Here is a 14,736-nt window from a genome sequence, read left to right on the forward strand (position 1 = left end):
GCTAAGCATGCCAGCCCTAGGGCCAAATCCTGCAGACCTGTCTGTGTATGACTTTATGAGCTGTGAATGGTTTTAAAATGAACTTTAAATGGTTGAAATAAATAAAAAGAAGAAAATATTTTGTTTGCATAAACATATAAAATTCAAATTTCAGCATCCATAAATAAGTTTGAAGGGAATACAGACCGTTCATATCTGTATGATCTGTGGTAGCCCTTGAGCTCCAATGGCAGAGCTGGGAACAGTGGTGCCCCCTCAGCCACAGTTTTGCTTTCTACGGTTTCAGTTTACCTGTGATCAATCATGATTTGGTAATATTAACTGAAAAATTCCAAAAATAAACACTGAATAGTTTTAAATTGCTTGCTGTTCTTTTTTTTCTTTTCTTTTCTTTTCTTTTTTTTTTACAGTGACAAAGAGAGAGTCAGAGAGAGGGATAGATAGGCACAGACAGACAGGAACGAAAAGAGATGAGAAGCATCAATTATTAGTTTTTCATTGCGACACCTTAGTTGTTCATTGATTGCTTTCTCATATGTGCCTTGGCCATGGGGCTACAGCAGACCGAGTAATCCCTTGCTCCAGCCAGCGACCTTGGGTCCAAGCTGGTGAGCTTTGCTCAAACCAGATGAGCCCGTGCTCAAGCTGGCAACCTTGGGGTCTCGAACCTGTGTCCTCCACATCCCAGTCTGATGCTCTATCCACTGCTCCACGGCCCGGTCAGGGATTGCTTGCTGTTCTTAATAGCACAATGAAATCTCATGCCACTGTCCCACCTGGGATGGGAATCACCCTTTGTGCAGCATGTCCGTGTTGTGCATGCTTCCCACCTGTTAGTCACTTAGTAGCCACCTAGATTATCAGACCTACTGTTGCATATCACAGTACTTGTGTTCAAGTCACCCTTATTTTGCTTAACAATGTCCCCAAAGTGAAAGAACAGTGATACTGGCAATTTGGATATAACAAAGAGTAGCCTTAAGTACTTTGAAATGAAAAGTTCCCAAGTTAATAAAGAAAAAGAAATTGTATGCTGAGGTTGCTAAGATCCACAGTGAGAACGAATCTTCTATCTATGAAATCACATGGTTTGTACTTTACAGTTTATCTGAGGTATGCGTGTATAGCAAAAACAGTATATAAGGGTTCAGTACTCTGTGGTTTCAGGCATCCACTGGGAGTCTTAGAATGTATCTCCCCTGCAGGTGAGGGTGACTACTGGACTTGCAACAGAACCTGTATGGCCCCATGCCTAATATATTTACTATCTGTCCCTTTGCCAAAGTAGTTTGCCAACTCTTAGTCTAGGGTGATTGGCAAGGTTGTTATTGGGACATGGAGCAAGGGATGGCCCCTTCCCAGAGGCCCCGAGTCTGAGTGGTGATTCTCTCCAGAGATTCTCACTGCCCTAGTCTCCCCAGGGTCTACAGTGAGCTCTTGGGACTCTTGGGGCCTCGGGGGGAGAACCACTTTAAGACCTTTGTAGTCCCTAGCCCCTCCTACTTTACAACTTCAAACTTTACTAAAATGTACCCTACCTCTCAATAAATGTAATATATATGCAGCTTAAGAATTGTGTTGGAGTGCCGTTTTATCTAGGTGACAGATCATTACACTTTGTAGATATTTACATTCAAAATGCACTACTTAGAGGAGTGCCCTGGCTTAGATTCAGAATCAAGGACTCAGAAACCAGATGCTCAGGTTCAAATCCTGGTTCTACCACTTTCCTGGCAGAGTGATTGACTACTATGTGCCTCAGTTTCCCCACTGTAGCATGGCAATAGAAGTTATAGCACCAGATGGATGCTGAGGAGCAAATGAGTTAGCATGAGAGGACCTTTCAGAACAGAGCCCGGGACAGAGCAAACACTAGGTAGCTGTTTGCCAAAAGTTCCGTTTTATTTTGTACTTCTCTTTTCATATTTCAGAACTTACACAATTTCCAGGTTGGTTCTCATGCACTTTTTAAAACAGCCCTTAAGAAGTCCATCGGGCCTCATGCACTGTGTCTGTAGCTCCTAACGGTGTAGACGAGCTGGGCCTGTCTTTAGGGAGCAGCGGTCTCCCTGCTATTCTGGGTGTGCATTTTCCTCTGGTTCACCCCTTATTTGGTTCACCTTCATTCACCATCAGAGAATCAAGACTAGAAGGCTGAAATTAGGGGTACATCCTTTTTAGGAAAGAACTAGGAAAGACACGAGTCCTGTTTTTGTCCTAAACCTTGGGTGGGGACTCCATGAAGTCAGCTGAATTCATTAGAAGACAGTGGTAGAGTAGTCAGATGAGTAGGCTACGATGTCCTATTGGTTGTATAGGTTCAGAATTCAGGGTGCTAGTCAAGATGTTAATATTAACAATGTTTCTTCACGAGGTATATTCTATAGTAAAATAATGCATTCAACCCTCACTGTGTCTGAGTGTAGGAATCCTCACTTGGACCTCTCAGGCTGGGGACGTGGATCCTTTGCCAGCCGTGTGCTAATTGTCTTCCTGCAGCCGAGGCACTCTGGATGGATGAAAACGTTGCAAGGATCTCCAGGAGCCTAATTGCTGTGTTGCTCTGTTTCCCTTTTCTGTCTGTTCCAGGAAGGTAGACTTCAAGCCAACAATAGCCCCAGCTGGCATGATCTTACACCAAACCATTTTTCAAGTCCTTATTCTCCTTTTTCCCCTGTCAATCTGAGTGCTCCTCTGTATTGAATAGTTCTTTTTGTAAGCAGGTGAGAGACCTCCCTCTGCTGGGCAGATACACAACTGCTGCCCATATTTAGAACAAAGAATACTTGTTTATATATTGAAAAAAAATTAATTTATGGCTTTGGAAAACAATAAACTCATAACAATGCAGTTGATCTTGGTCTAGGATAAGCTGTCACCAGGTCTCTGCTCCTTCTCTGCTTTCCTTTATCCTCTGCCCAAAGCAGCTGAGAGAGTTTTGCTGTGACCCATCACGGTAACAACCAAAACAACACCAGCCTGTTCTCAGCTTTTTCAGGTCAGTGATGTGAAAAACTGATGCAGAACCAGCAGGCAGGACCAAAGTGCTCTTAACTTGGTCATCACAGAGAAATTTATTCTAAAGCCAATTTGATCATAATCTCAGTCTACTCAGGCACGGGTTCAGGACAGAAGGGTGCTCATTGTGTGGCTTCCTAATGCAGGATAGTGTTTCTAATGCCTTGTCTAGGGAGAAATTCTATAGCCTTTCTATAACTTGTCCTCATGACCCCCCCCCCCACACACACACACACCTCTTTTTCCTTATTAGTAACAAGTAGGTGTTGGGCTGGCGGGGCAGATGGAACAGCGTGTTCACGTGTTCACGGGTTGAGAGACACGAACAAGTTGGGTACTTTGTATCCATTTTCCAGTAACTCAGACTAACTAGAACACGAGGAAGCAGAGGAGAAGACACTGGGGAGGTGAGCTGGGCGCAGGCTGAACAGGGCCCTCATGCTGACTTTATCTTGAGACAAGGATCACAATCTTAAAAGCCTACAGGGGTCAGGGAGATTGGAAAGTAACTCAAATTGCTGGAGAGAATTGACTCATTCAAAGGTGACAACTACAATATTACCAGCCAGTAGTGGCTATGTGCAAGTAAAAAAATCTGTTTTCAGAAATTTTGACAATTAATTAACTTCCCCCACACATAGTTTAGGATACCTTGTGAGAAAAGTTAGTAAGCTATTGGAACAGACAGTGATAGGGGCCTAGGCTAGGGTTTGGTCAGTGAAAACTAACCCATCTCTTTTGTCCACTAGCTGGTTAGTTCTCTTTATGCAGATTTTTAGAATGATAGAGTTGAATTTCTAGGCTGGCAGAAACCAGTCAGCATGTCCTCAGTGTGCCTTGTTTAACCATAGAATTAAGTCTAGAGCTTATGACAAACCTCTTTTTTGTCTGATAGTGGGTCAGTAACCCAGTAGTTGCTTGGTTCACACTAAATAAAAAAATTAATGCAAAAGTATTTCACTTTTTCTGATGGAAAATGCAATCCTTTGGATTAGATAAAATTGCATACTTTCCAGTATTGATGACAGAGGGCCTCATTATAGGGTTATAATATAAAAACTTGTCATTTCATGGCTGATTCAATTATGTGCCAAAAAAAGGATTCTGAAATCTATTCTTTTTGGGTGGGAGGAAGGATAGATTGTGAAGAGAAATTTCAGGATATGCTGCCTTGCAGGCTCTTGGGAATAAAGTTCATACTAGGGTATGCAGTACTCAGAGTGATAATGAAGTAAAGCTTTCAAGGAAGCCAAGAGAGATTGTCCTCCAACAGAAGAGGTTCTGCTGTTAGACTGTGCTTCTTGCGGGGACACACTTCCCTTTGATCATGCAATATGCCTTTATTAAGAAAGCACTCTTTTATCAGGTGCTGGAGGATGGCAGCAAGCAAGACCTTGCCCTGTCTCTTATAAGCAGACAATCCTAACAGAATGACAAGTGATCAAGGGAAGGAGCAGCAGGGTGATTGTGGAACTCTTATGAGGGTGGGATGGGAGTCCTGAGGTGTTTTGTGAATGAGTGAAAGTAATCCAAGAGAAGATGCTTTTGAGGGGATGGGATGGGGTTAGGGGCATGTACCAAGAGCAAGGAAGAGTACTCGAAACCCAGGAGGCAAGATTATGCTTAGTCTGTCCCTAAACAGGAACATGTTTTATTTTAGCTAGAGTTTAGAGTGTGAAAGGGAAGTTGTAATTTCTGAGGCTAGAGCCGTAATTAGACTATAGATCCTGAAGGGCCTTGTAACCATGCTAAGGAGTTTGAACTTTATTATAAGAACAAAAGAGCACCATAGAATTTTAATCAAGAAACTCAGCAAGGGATTCACACAGTAATGCTTACATTTTAGAAAGGTCAGTTCTGGGAAGGAGAATGATTGAATTGGAACCGATTGAAGCAGAGGAATCAATTAGGAGAGGGGACAGTTAACGGGACTACAGTAGAAAAGTGGCAGTATAGTTAGAACTACATTGATGTGAAAGGTTCTTAAGAGATAAGTGCCCTCTCCCTTACACACACACACACACACACACACACACACACACACACACACACACATACACCCCCTCCAAAAATTGATTACTGATGGTGGACTAAGAAGAAATCAGGGATAAAGTCATCCTGTGGGTGACACTAGACTCACTGAGATAAGAAATGCTGGTGGAGAGCAGGCTGAGGTGGGACTGGGGGTAAATATGGTTTGGGATATTGAATTTATTTTTTTGTACATTCAAATGGAAGTATCCAATAAGCAGCCTGATAAATGGGCCTTAAATAAGGAGATTTGGCAGACATCAATATTTTGATGATAACTGAAGCTGATGAAAGGATGAACGAGGTATTTGAGTGGATGCTCTCTCATTCATTGTCATGGGCCAGCAGGTGGACAGGTAATCAGAATGTTAGTTAATGTAGAAGACAAGAGGCACATTTGTGTGTAGAATAATCAAACATTGTATGTTAACTGAAAACAAATATATTCACACGACAATATTCTATATAAAATTATAGCTTTTAAAGGTTTTAGGTCCAGTAAATAGAGCTCTATATGGTTTTTCTTGCTTAGCTCATACTTAGATTGTATTATTTGTGATTTCCAGTGTCAGGTTTTATATAGCAGAGTGAAAACCAAAGTACACTTTGAAATGTAGAAAAGAAAGGCTCTTAATATAAGTAATTTTTAGCAGAACTTACTTTCTCCAAAACAAAGACTTTCAGCAGAACTTACATTTTTTTTCTGAAAGACTCCGTACCCCTGGCCTTGAGGTTGGTTTCCCAGGCTAGAGCCTTGGGATAGTTCCACAAGGTTGCAGATGTTCCCAGAACGTTTCTCCCTGAATTAATCTTACAGATAAATACTGTAAAAGAGCTTGTTTCACTGCTTCGTTTTAGTGCAATGCTCCCCCTCCTCCCTGATCCCCAATCACTGTGTAATTTTGTCTTTACTGGCTGACCTCAAACTGTGTTTGAGGCCGCATGATTTGACTGACTTAGGTCTCCATGCGGTCACCGGCTTTGAATAAAAGACCCCTTTAAATTTGAACGTTGGTGTGGAGAACGTCTGTACACTCTCACTGGTGTGTAAGATAATCAAATATTGTATGTTAACTTAAAACAAATATATTCACATGACAAACTTGCAAAAAATATTTGTATATATTCTCTCTAGATCATTGCTTTTTCTTTTGGTTGTTCATAGTTGTCTAAGTAAAAACGAACAATTCATTTGAAATATGTGTTGGAGGAATGATCTAGCAATATCCTGAACAACCTGGACGATGAACAAATGGGTCCTACAGCAAATTAAGTAGGAAACATCACTGGAAGCAAATATCCTACCTTGGGCACATCATGAGAAGACAGGGCTCTTTGGAAAAGACAAGTAATCCTGGGAAAAGTAAAAGGCAGCAGGAAAAGAGAAGCAGCAAACGTGAGATGGATTGACTCCATAAAAGAAGCCACGAGTCTACAGGAGCTGAGCAGGGCTCTTGAAGACAGGACATTGGGAACATCATTCATTTATTTCCCCAGAAGTCAAAGCCGATTCAACTACAGGCGACCCACACAGTCAGCCTAATTCATTATTTTAGCACTTTGTCCTGATTGAATCTTTTTAAAGCATTTAACTTTTTTTTTTTTTTAAGTGAGAGGAGGGGAGATAGAGAGACCGACGCTCCCATAAGACCCAAACAGGATCCACCTGGCAACCCCTGTCTGGTTCTGATGCTCGAATCAACTGAGCCATGCTCAGTGCCTGAGGTCCTGAGGCTTGGTCCAACCAAGCTATCCTCAGCGCGCTGATGCTCAAACCAGTAGAGCCACTGGCTGCGTGCGAGAGGGGAAGAGAGAGAGAAGGGAGAGAAGGAGGGGGAGAGAAGCTGATGGTCGCTTCCCCTGTGTGCCCTGACCAATGATTGAACCCAGGATATTTGCGTGCTGGGCTGATGCTCTATTCACTGAGCCAATCAGTTAGGGCTTTAAAAAAAAAAAATCACATTTTATCAGATTATGGAATATTTGATTAAAGTAACAAGTGGAGTGAGATGAAGAATAACAGCTCAATGGGTGGGGGTATTTTACAGAGTAACTGAGCAGCGTGTTTTACAAAGAGAATGAGGAATACAGTATTGGTTTATCTTCTAGTTGGGACTATTTGAGAGAGTTTCTACTATAACAGATATCTTATATATAAATATAGAGATATTTGTTTTCAAATCCTGAATTGTTTTGCAAAGTCAACCTTTAAAACAAAATGTTCCCCTCTGCATCTATCAGAATTGCTGCTGTTGTTTTTATCCTCATTACGGGAGCAATAGGCATGTATAAGCCTATCTTTCTTATTTTTCAAATAAAAAATAGAATCCCATATTAAAACCCTAATCTTAATGTTACACCAAGCATCAGTGACCAGGAGTAAATTTCCGAATCAAGCGGACCTTTGCCTTTCCTGCTGTTTCTGAAATGTTTTGAACTTTTTCCAAACCTAGTGTTATGTACCGATGGTTGATTGGATCACTGAATTTTAAAATCACTGCTTTGAGCGTGGCATCATCAGCCTCTGTTAGCAGGTTGTGTTCCAACCTGGTGGGCTACTCATCATCAAAGCAGCTTCACGTCTTTCTCGCTGGCTGCCCAGGAGTGTTTCAGCTGACTAGGTTTTACTTCTCAGTCTGCCAACATCTCCCCAGGTTGCTCCTCTTGTGCCTTACTGAGTTCCTCTTTCTTTATTTCTGCCATACGAATTATGAAATAAAACAAGACGTCCAGGGCATTGCTAGGTTAACAAAATAAATTCCTGTTGCAATGACAGACCTCCCTACTGATCTGTCTTGATAGAGGAAAGAAACAGCTTCCTCTTGAATTCAGTATTTCTCATCCCACCTGACCAGCCCCCGCCTGTACCTCCTTCTGTCTTCCCTCCTGTTCCTTCATCCCTTGTACGCCTCTGATCCCACACTAGAACTACGAGTGGCAGCCTGGTCTCTTTTTTCTCTCACACCCTAATTGTCACCACTTGTTATCAATTCTGTATTCTAAATTTATTCCCCCAATTTGCCCTCATTACCACTGGATTTTTTTCACCTGGATTACAGCCTGGGGCTCCTACTTTACTTCTTCCCATGAGATGCCGCCCACGTTTCATCAGTCAGCTACATTAACACCAAACTGATATCTCCAAAATGCAAATCCATGTATATCATTCAACTCCATTCAGTTGCTCATCTCCTGCGAGACAAAGACCAAGCTTTGTATGCTCTCCTGCTGTTCCTGTCAGCTGCCTCTGCACATCCCAGGCTCCTCTGCGTTCCCCAACACTGCTGCAGGGTTTCAGACCCTCTTGCATAGCGTGTGTCCCGCCAGTCTAGATAGCCCTTCCTCACTTGGAAGCATGGCAGACTCCTTCTCATCCTTTAAAACCCATGTGTTGCTTTCTCCCAGCGCTGCCCTGTGCCACCTCTGTTCTCCATTCCTTCCTGTCGTCCCAGAATACCGATCTGCCTTCTGTGTGGGGAGAGTTATTGGAAAGTCAGTTTCCCTATGTGGCTGTGATCTCCATGACCACTATCTCATGCACCCTGGTTTCCTAGCCAAGTGATGACCTCACTGAGGTAAACAAAAATGTATTAATGGTTGGTGCATAAATTAATAAGCATGTAAATGAATGCCTTAGCACAGTTCCCTCTTTTATTCCTTGTAGTAGTGGGCAACAGTGAAGTCCTGAATAGGGGCTACGGTCACTGCACCTGTTCCCAGTGGAATTAAAAGTGAACTAGAAGATATCTCCACAAGAAATAAAACAAGCTGACGGGATGCCCCAGATATTTGTCACTTTGGGGGTTAGACAAAAAGAATGACTGGTCTCTGTGTATACTGGTCCTTCTTCACCCTCATCTTCACTCTGAAAGGAAACTTCACTAGCAGGCTACTAACAGGGGACTTTTTCTGGCAGGCTTTGTGCAAACTATCCCCATAAGGTCAGCTAAACATTTATGGGTAGAACCATAAATGTCACTTTAAAAATGTCTTAGATTTAACGAGCTCTCACAGTGTTATGTGGCAACCTTCGGGAGAGAGACTTAGTGGGTCAGCAGTTTGGAATGTGGGTTTTATCATCCAGGTGGCAAAACCTCTAAATGCCGAGGTGACACGTTCTGTGGAGCAGCTCTCCACTCCCTGTCAGGCCGCGGAAAGGCAACCTATCTTCCAGCCCCGGAACAGCTAGTGACAATTTGAGCCAGTGCTTTCTCACTAAGTCAGTTAGGACTCTGACTCGCTAATGAAATGGCCTAGCTAAACCAGCTTAAATACAAAGAAGATTTTATGATTTTTTTTTACAAGAGTGTAAGATTGTCTCATGGAACCCTAAAATGAGAATGCCGCTACTGGAAGGACTGCGCCCAAAGGGGCTCTGGTTCATCAGTTGTACCTTTTTGCCTCTCAGCAGTTTTAATCTCCACTTTCTTTTGTGCATCAGCCATTCCTCCTTGTGGGTGAAAAAGGTTTTCTTTTTAACAGTTTTGAAATTTTATTTTTAAAAGTATTATAGAGAGTATATATCTTCTTCATATAGACAATGGAATACTGCTCAGTCATAAGAAAAGATGAAATACTGTCATTTGCAACAACATGGATGGATCATGCTAAGTGAAATAAGTCAAATGAAAAAAGTCAACCATATGATTTCACTCACATGTGGGATATGAAGCAAAGCACAAATGAAAAGACCAGATAAACAACCAACCAAAAACTCAAGACGCAGACAACAGTACGGTGGTTACCAGGGGGAAAGGGTCTTGGCAGGGAGGTAGTAAAGGGTGAAGTGAGTCAAATACATGGAGATCGAAGGAGCTCTAACTTTGGGTCATAAACACAATGCAATATACAGATCATAGAATTTTATACCTGAAACCAATATAATTTTATTAACTAATATGGTCCCAAAAATTTAATTTAAAAAATATCATACAGTAAAATTTTCTTTTGAAACATATTTATGAATTTTGTGAGTTTTAATACAAGTATAAATTTGTGTAATCACCCCTACAGTCAGAACCCAAAACAGTTTCATAACTCCCAAAACTGCCTCATGCTACCCCACCCATAACCCCTGGCAACCACGGACATGGTCTTCATCATTATAGTCTGTCTTCTTGAGAATGTCATATAAGCAGAAGAACACAGTATATAACTTTTCAGGACTGGCTACCCTTAGTCAGCATGGCTTCTAGAGATGAACTCAAGTTGATGTGCATGTCAGTAGTGTCTTCCTTTTTCAGTTGCATAGTATTCTATTGTGTGGATGTACCAGAGTCTGTTTCTCCACCTACCTACTGAAGATTGAGATACAGTGTTAACACTTACCTCTTTAATTGCTGGAAACAGACTAACTGATGCTCTTGGTTTCAAATCTAGAAAGCCCCTTCAGGTATTCATAGCTTGGATCAGATTGCCATTCCTGGAGAAATACACTAGAATTGGTGATAAGATGCTAGGATTGGTCCAGCTTGGGCCCATGCTCAACCCTGGTGCCTTACCTATGGTCAGTGGTGCAGAGTCATGAGAGAAAAGGGCTGCTACCACAGAAACCATGAGGATAGAGAGGGAGAGGGAGTGAGAGATGGAAAAAGAATGTATTCTTAACCTATTCCCCCATGAACTTGTTCTTTATCAGACCCTTCCCACATAAATCAGTCTAATAGAAGTGGTTCCCCTTTTTTTTTTTTTTAATTTAGTGTGATGAATGGAGACAGAGAGACAAACTCCTGAATGTGCCCTGACTGGGATCCACCTGGCAAAACCCCCTAGGGCCATGATGGCGAACCTATGACACGCGTGTCAGCACTGACATGTGTAGCCATTTTCGATGACATGCAGCCTCATACCAGAGAGGACGTTTCCTCATGCCGAGAAGGACGTTTCATCCTCAGCTCCTGCACGGTCAGGCGCAGTAGCCGAGGATAAAACATTTGCTGTAGTGTAGACACTCTCTGCCGGAGGTCTGCAGGCCAAAACAACAGAACTCGGGCACAGAGCGTCTAGTTCTGGGACTTCCGGTTAGGCCGTTAGGGGATCTTTGACCTCACTTCCAGCCGGCAGAACAGGGAGCAGCAGAATGCCATGGGGGACGCATCTCCGGGGGCCCTGTGATCACCATTACCAGCAACCACATAACCACAGCAACCATCATCCAATCTACTTTTCTGGGGTGTCGTGGATTTCTAACTGACCATCATTACTGAGATAAGTGAGGGGGAGGCTGGGAGAGGCAAGGGCCTGTGCTATGGGTGCCGTTTCCCACCATTAGAAAAAGCGGCAGCCATCTTAATTTACATAAGATGCAACTTGTAGAATTTCAAGACAGCATGTGGGCTCAGGTGTTTGTTGACTTGAGGTCAAAGCTTGAGAATCTGGAAAGGTGCCACTTGGAGAATCAAGAGGAGTGCCACTATGAACAGGAAATTTGGAGTGCCTGGAACCGATTACTAGACACTTTTAGCACCCTGAAAAATATAGCAATGGCTTTACTCACAATTTTTCCCTCTACATACTTTTGTGAGACCTTATTCTCAGCATTAAATAATATCAAAATCAACAAAAGAAACAGATTGACAGATGAAATTAGTAGCGCTTGCTTGGGCTTGATACAAAATACCAACCTTCAATTGGAGATTTAGTCAATGAAATTCAGCAACAAAAAGTCACTAATAAGCAGGTTAGTTAAAGAATTCCCCACGGCACCCCACAAAAGTTAAATAATATCAAGACCAACAAAAGAAACCGACTGACAGATGAACAAAGAAGTCACTAAGCAGGTAAGTTAAAGAATTAGTTTTTGGTTTATTAAATAGTTATATATTACAATTATACATTTTTGTTATTTAAACTATAAATATCGTGAAATTCTGTTTTTTTTTTTTTCTCGAAGTGACACATCACCCGAGTTTTGGCGAATTTTGACACACCAAGCTCAAAAGATTGCCCATCACTGCCCTAAGGGTTAATGTTCTGACCATCTGGAGCATTGCTCTGTTGCTCAGCAACTTAGCTCTTAGCACCTGAGGCGGAGGCCATGTAGCCATCCTCAGCGCCCATGGCTCCCCGTCCTTAATGCATAAGGTCTGAGACCTGTGCTGCAAACTCAGTTTGGTAGAAACAATGACATCCCTCATTCTCTGGGTGGTAACAGACAAGGGTGGTCATTGTCCGTCTTGCCCAGCTCAGTCACCTTGGCTGGACTGGCCCTGCTTTCTTACCACTTTGACTTGATTAGGTATCCTCAGCAATGACCTGGATTCAAAGAGAAGATGAAAGAAACATTGTTTAAGCCCAACCTGAGGCAGGCATTTTGCTTGCAACTTGTGTTCTCATTCTCTCATTTGTCTTTTCTTTCCTTGAAAGATAAAAGGTTTCTTTTCCTTGTTTTCCCATCTAAGGCATCTTTTTAATCAGCGCCACACTACCTTCAAAATACATTTTCTTAGCCAGTGCACAGTAATGGCTGTGATCGACTGAAGGTTGAAACCAAGCTTTCGCTCAGCTTTGCCTGACATCCATATATCACGTGCATCAGACAGATCTGCCTCTGCTTAAATCCCTAAGGAAAAAGAGAGAGAGAGAGAGAGAGAGAGAGAGAGTGGGAAGAAAAGAAAAAGCTCAACCATTGTTGATCTCAGTCTCAGAGGTGCCTTTGCCTCTGGGGAGTGAGGGGAGACAGAGGAGGTGCCCTCAGGCATAAGGGGCGGAGGGGGGTTCAGCGCATATGATCCCATCAACAAGAGCTGCGCTTCTATGATCTCTGTTATACACAGGGCTTCTGTGTACATTTTATGGGAAGAATGAATTCCAGTGCTGAAAAAAAAATTGACAAGCACAGCTCTAGCCAAACACAGAGCCACAGAGACTTTTATTCCTTATACAAGCCGACAGCCAGTCTTTCTCCTGTTTTACCTCTTCTGCTTTTCTTCTGAGTATTCTTATTCGGTGCCTGTTTCTCCAGGATCTGCCTTGTACATGACCTCATTATCCCTTTCTGGTGTCTTCAGGAAGAATCTTTTGCTTTTTAGTTTTTAACTTAAAAAAAAATCTATTGAAATAAGCGATGTTCATTGTAGAAAAATTACAAAATGTATACAAGAAAAAAGAGGTGAGTAAAATTTATCCTCCTGTTCCATCTCCCAGAGACAGCTACTTTTAACATTCAGTCCAACACTAAATCCTCTCATTATACAGGAAGTCCCCACATTACGAACGAGATAGGTTTAAAATGTTTAAGTATTTATATGCACTGAACAGTAAAAATAAATACTATGTTGAGACAAACATCAGTTGAAGTTGCATTTAATAGGAAAATATACCTGTTCCAACTTACATACAAATTCAACTTAAGAACAAACTTACTGAATCTATCTTTTTGTAACCCAGGGACTGCCTGTACCTTCAATATATTTGGGAAACGCATTCATTTTATTTCATTTCTACTGTCAGCAGCCCAATCCTCATTTCTTAACCTGTCTCTTCATCTGTTAGAAATCTAACACATCACTGCTCTGGTTAAAACACTTCAACGGCCTCAATAGACAATAAAATGCCCTTTCTATGAGCCACAAGGGCCACATGTTTTGGCCCTGGGAACTTCTTTAGACATGTTTCACTCTCTTCGTTATATTCAGAACTGTAATAAAATAAATTTCTGTTGTTTAACTCGCCCAGACAATGGTATTTGGTTATGGTGGCCTCAGTTACCTAAGACAGGCCAGCCGTATTCCTTAATCACTGAGACTCTCTCTCATCCTCAACACAGTTCCAACCCAGGTGTCCCGAAGAGAGGAAGGGGCTAGAGCCACCCACCTCGTCAGGGACTACCTGTCACGTCAAAGCCTGCACTGTACCTCCACACAAAAGAAAAAAATTAAATGAAGAAAATTAAAACAAAATAATTAAGCAAAACAACAATAAAAAGAAACAAAACAGAGTGTTCCAAACAGTTCAGATGAGAAAACGGAACACAACAGGAGAAAAAAGAAAGAAAGAAAGGTAAATGGTTAGCAGCATAAATTCTCTGGCTAAAATATCTTGCTTGGGGGCAAATGAGGTTTCTGAGCAGAATCAGTGTCTGTGGCTTGAGGTTTCCAATGGGAGACTTTTATGATAGAGAAAGAACTCAGACTCAAAGCTCCTTTCCTCTCTGACATCCCTATATCACATGTATCAGACAGAGCTGCCTCTGCTTAAATCCCTAACGCCAAAAGAAAGAGAGAGAGAGAGAGAGAAAAGAAAAGCCCAACCATTGTTGATCTCAGTCTCAGAAAAAGTCCAGCTCCTGCTTCTAGTTCATGGTTCTATAGTATCTGATAGGAATAGCTTAGCCTTAGTAAATGACCTATTTTGGGACAAATCTTCTCTCACACTTTACACATCACTCTATTTTTGTTTGAATGTGTAGCAATCTAAACATTTGTGTAATAATATATAGTTTCAAATGATTTTCACATGCATTATCAATCTAATTTCAGTTCCTATGTTTAAATACAAATTAGCCACATCTCAGGAATCTCCAGTCTTGGCTCTCTAATCCCAATATTTTCAATAATTTGCATTTAAGTTTGCATTAAATAATGGGGTCACCTTTGAGTGCCCTACCTTCCCTCCCTGTCCTTCAAGGCTCCATTCTCCCCTTTGCTGTCCTGTGGTCTTTATCTGACAAAATGCTCAGTGGGTGCT

Source organism: Saccopteryx leptura, chromosome 3 (assembly GCF_036850995.1).
Source record: "Saccopteryx leptura isolate mSacLep1 chromosome 3, mSacLep1_pri_phased_curated, whole genome shotgun sequence".
In the NCBI taxonomy this organism is placed as follows: Eukaryota; Metazoa; Chordata; class Mammalia; order Chiroptera; family Emballonuridae; genus Saccopteryx; species Saccopteryx leptura.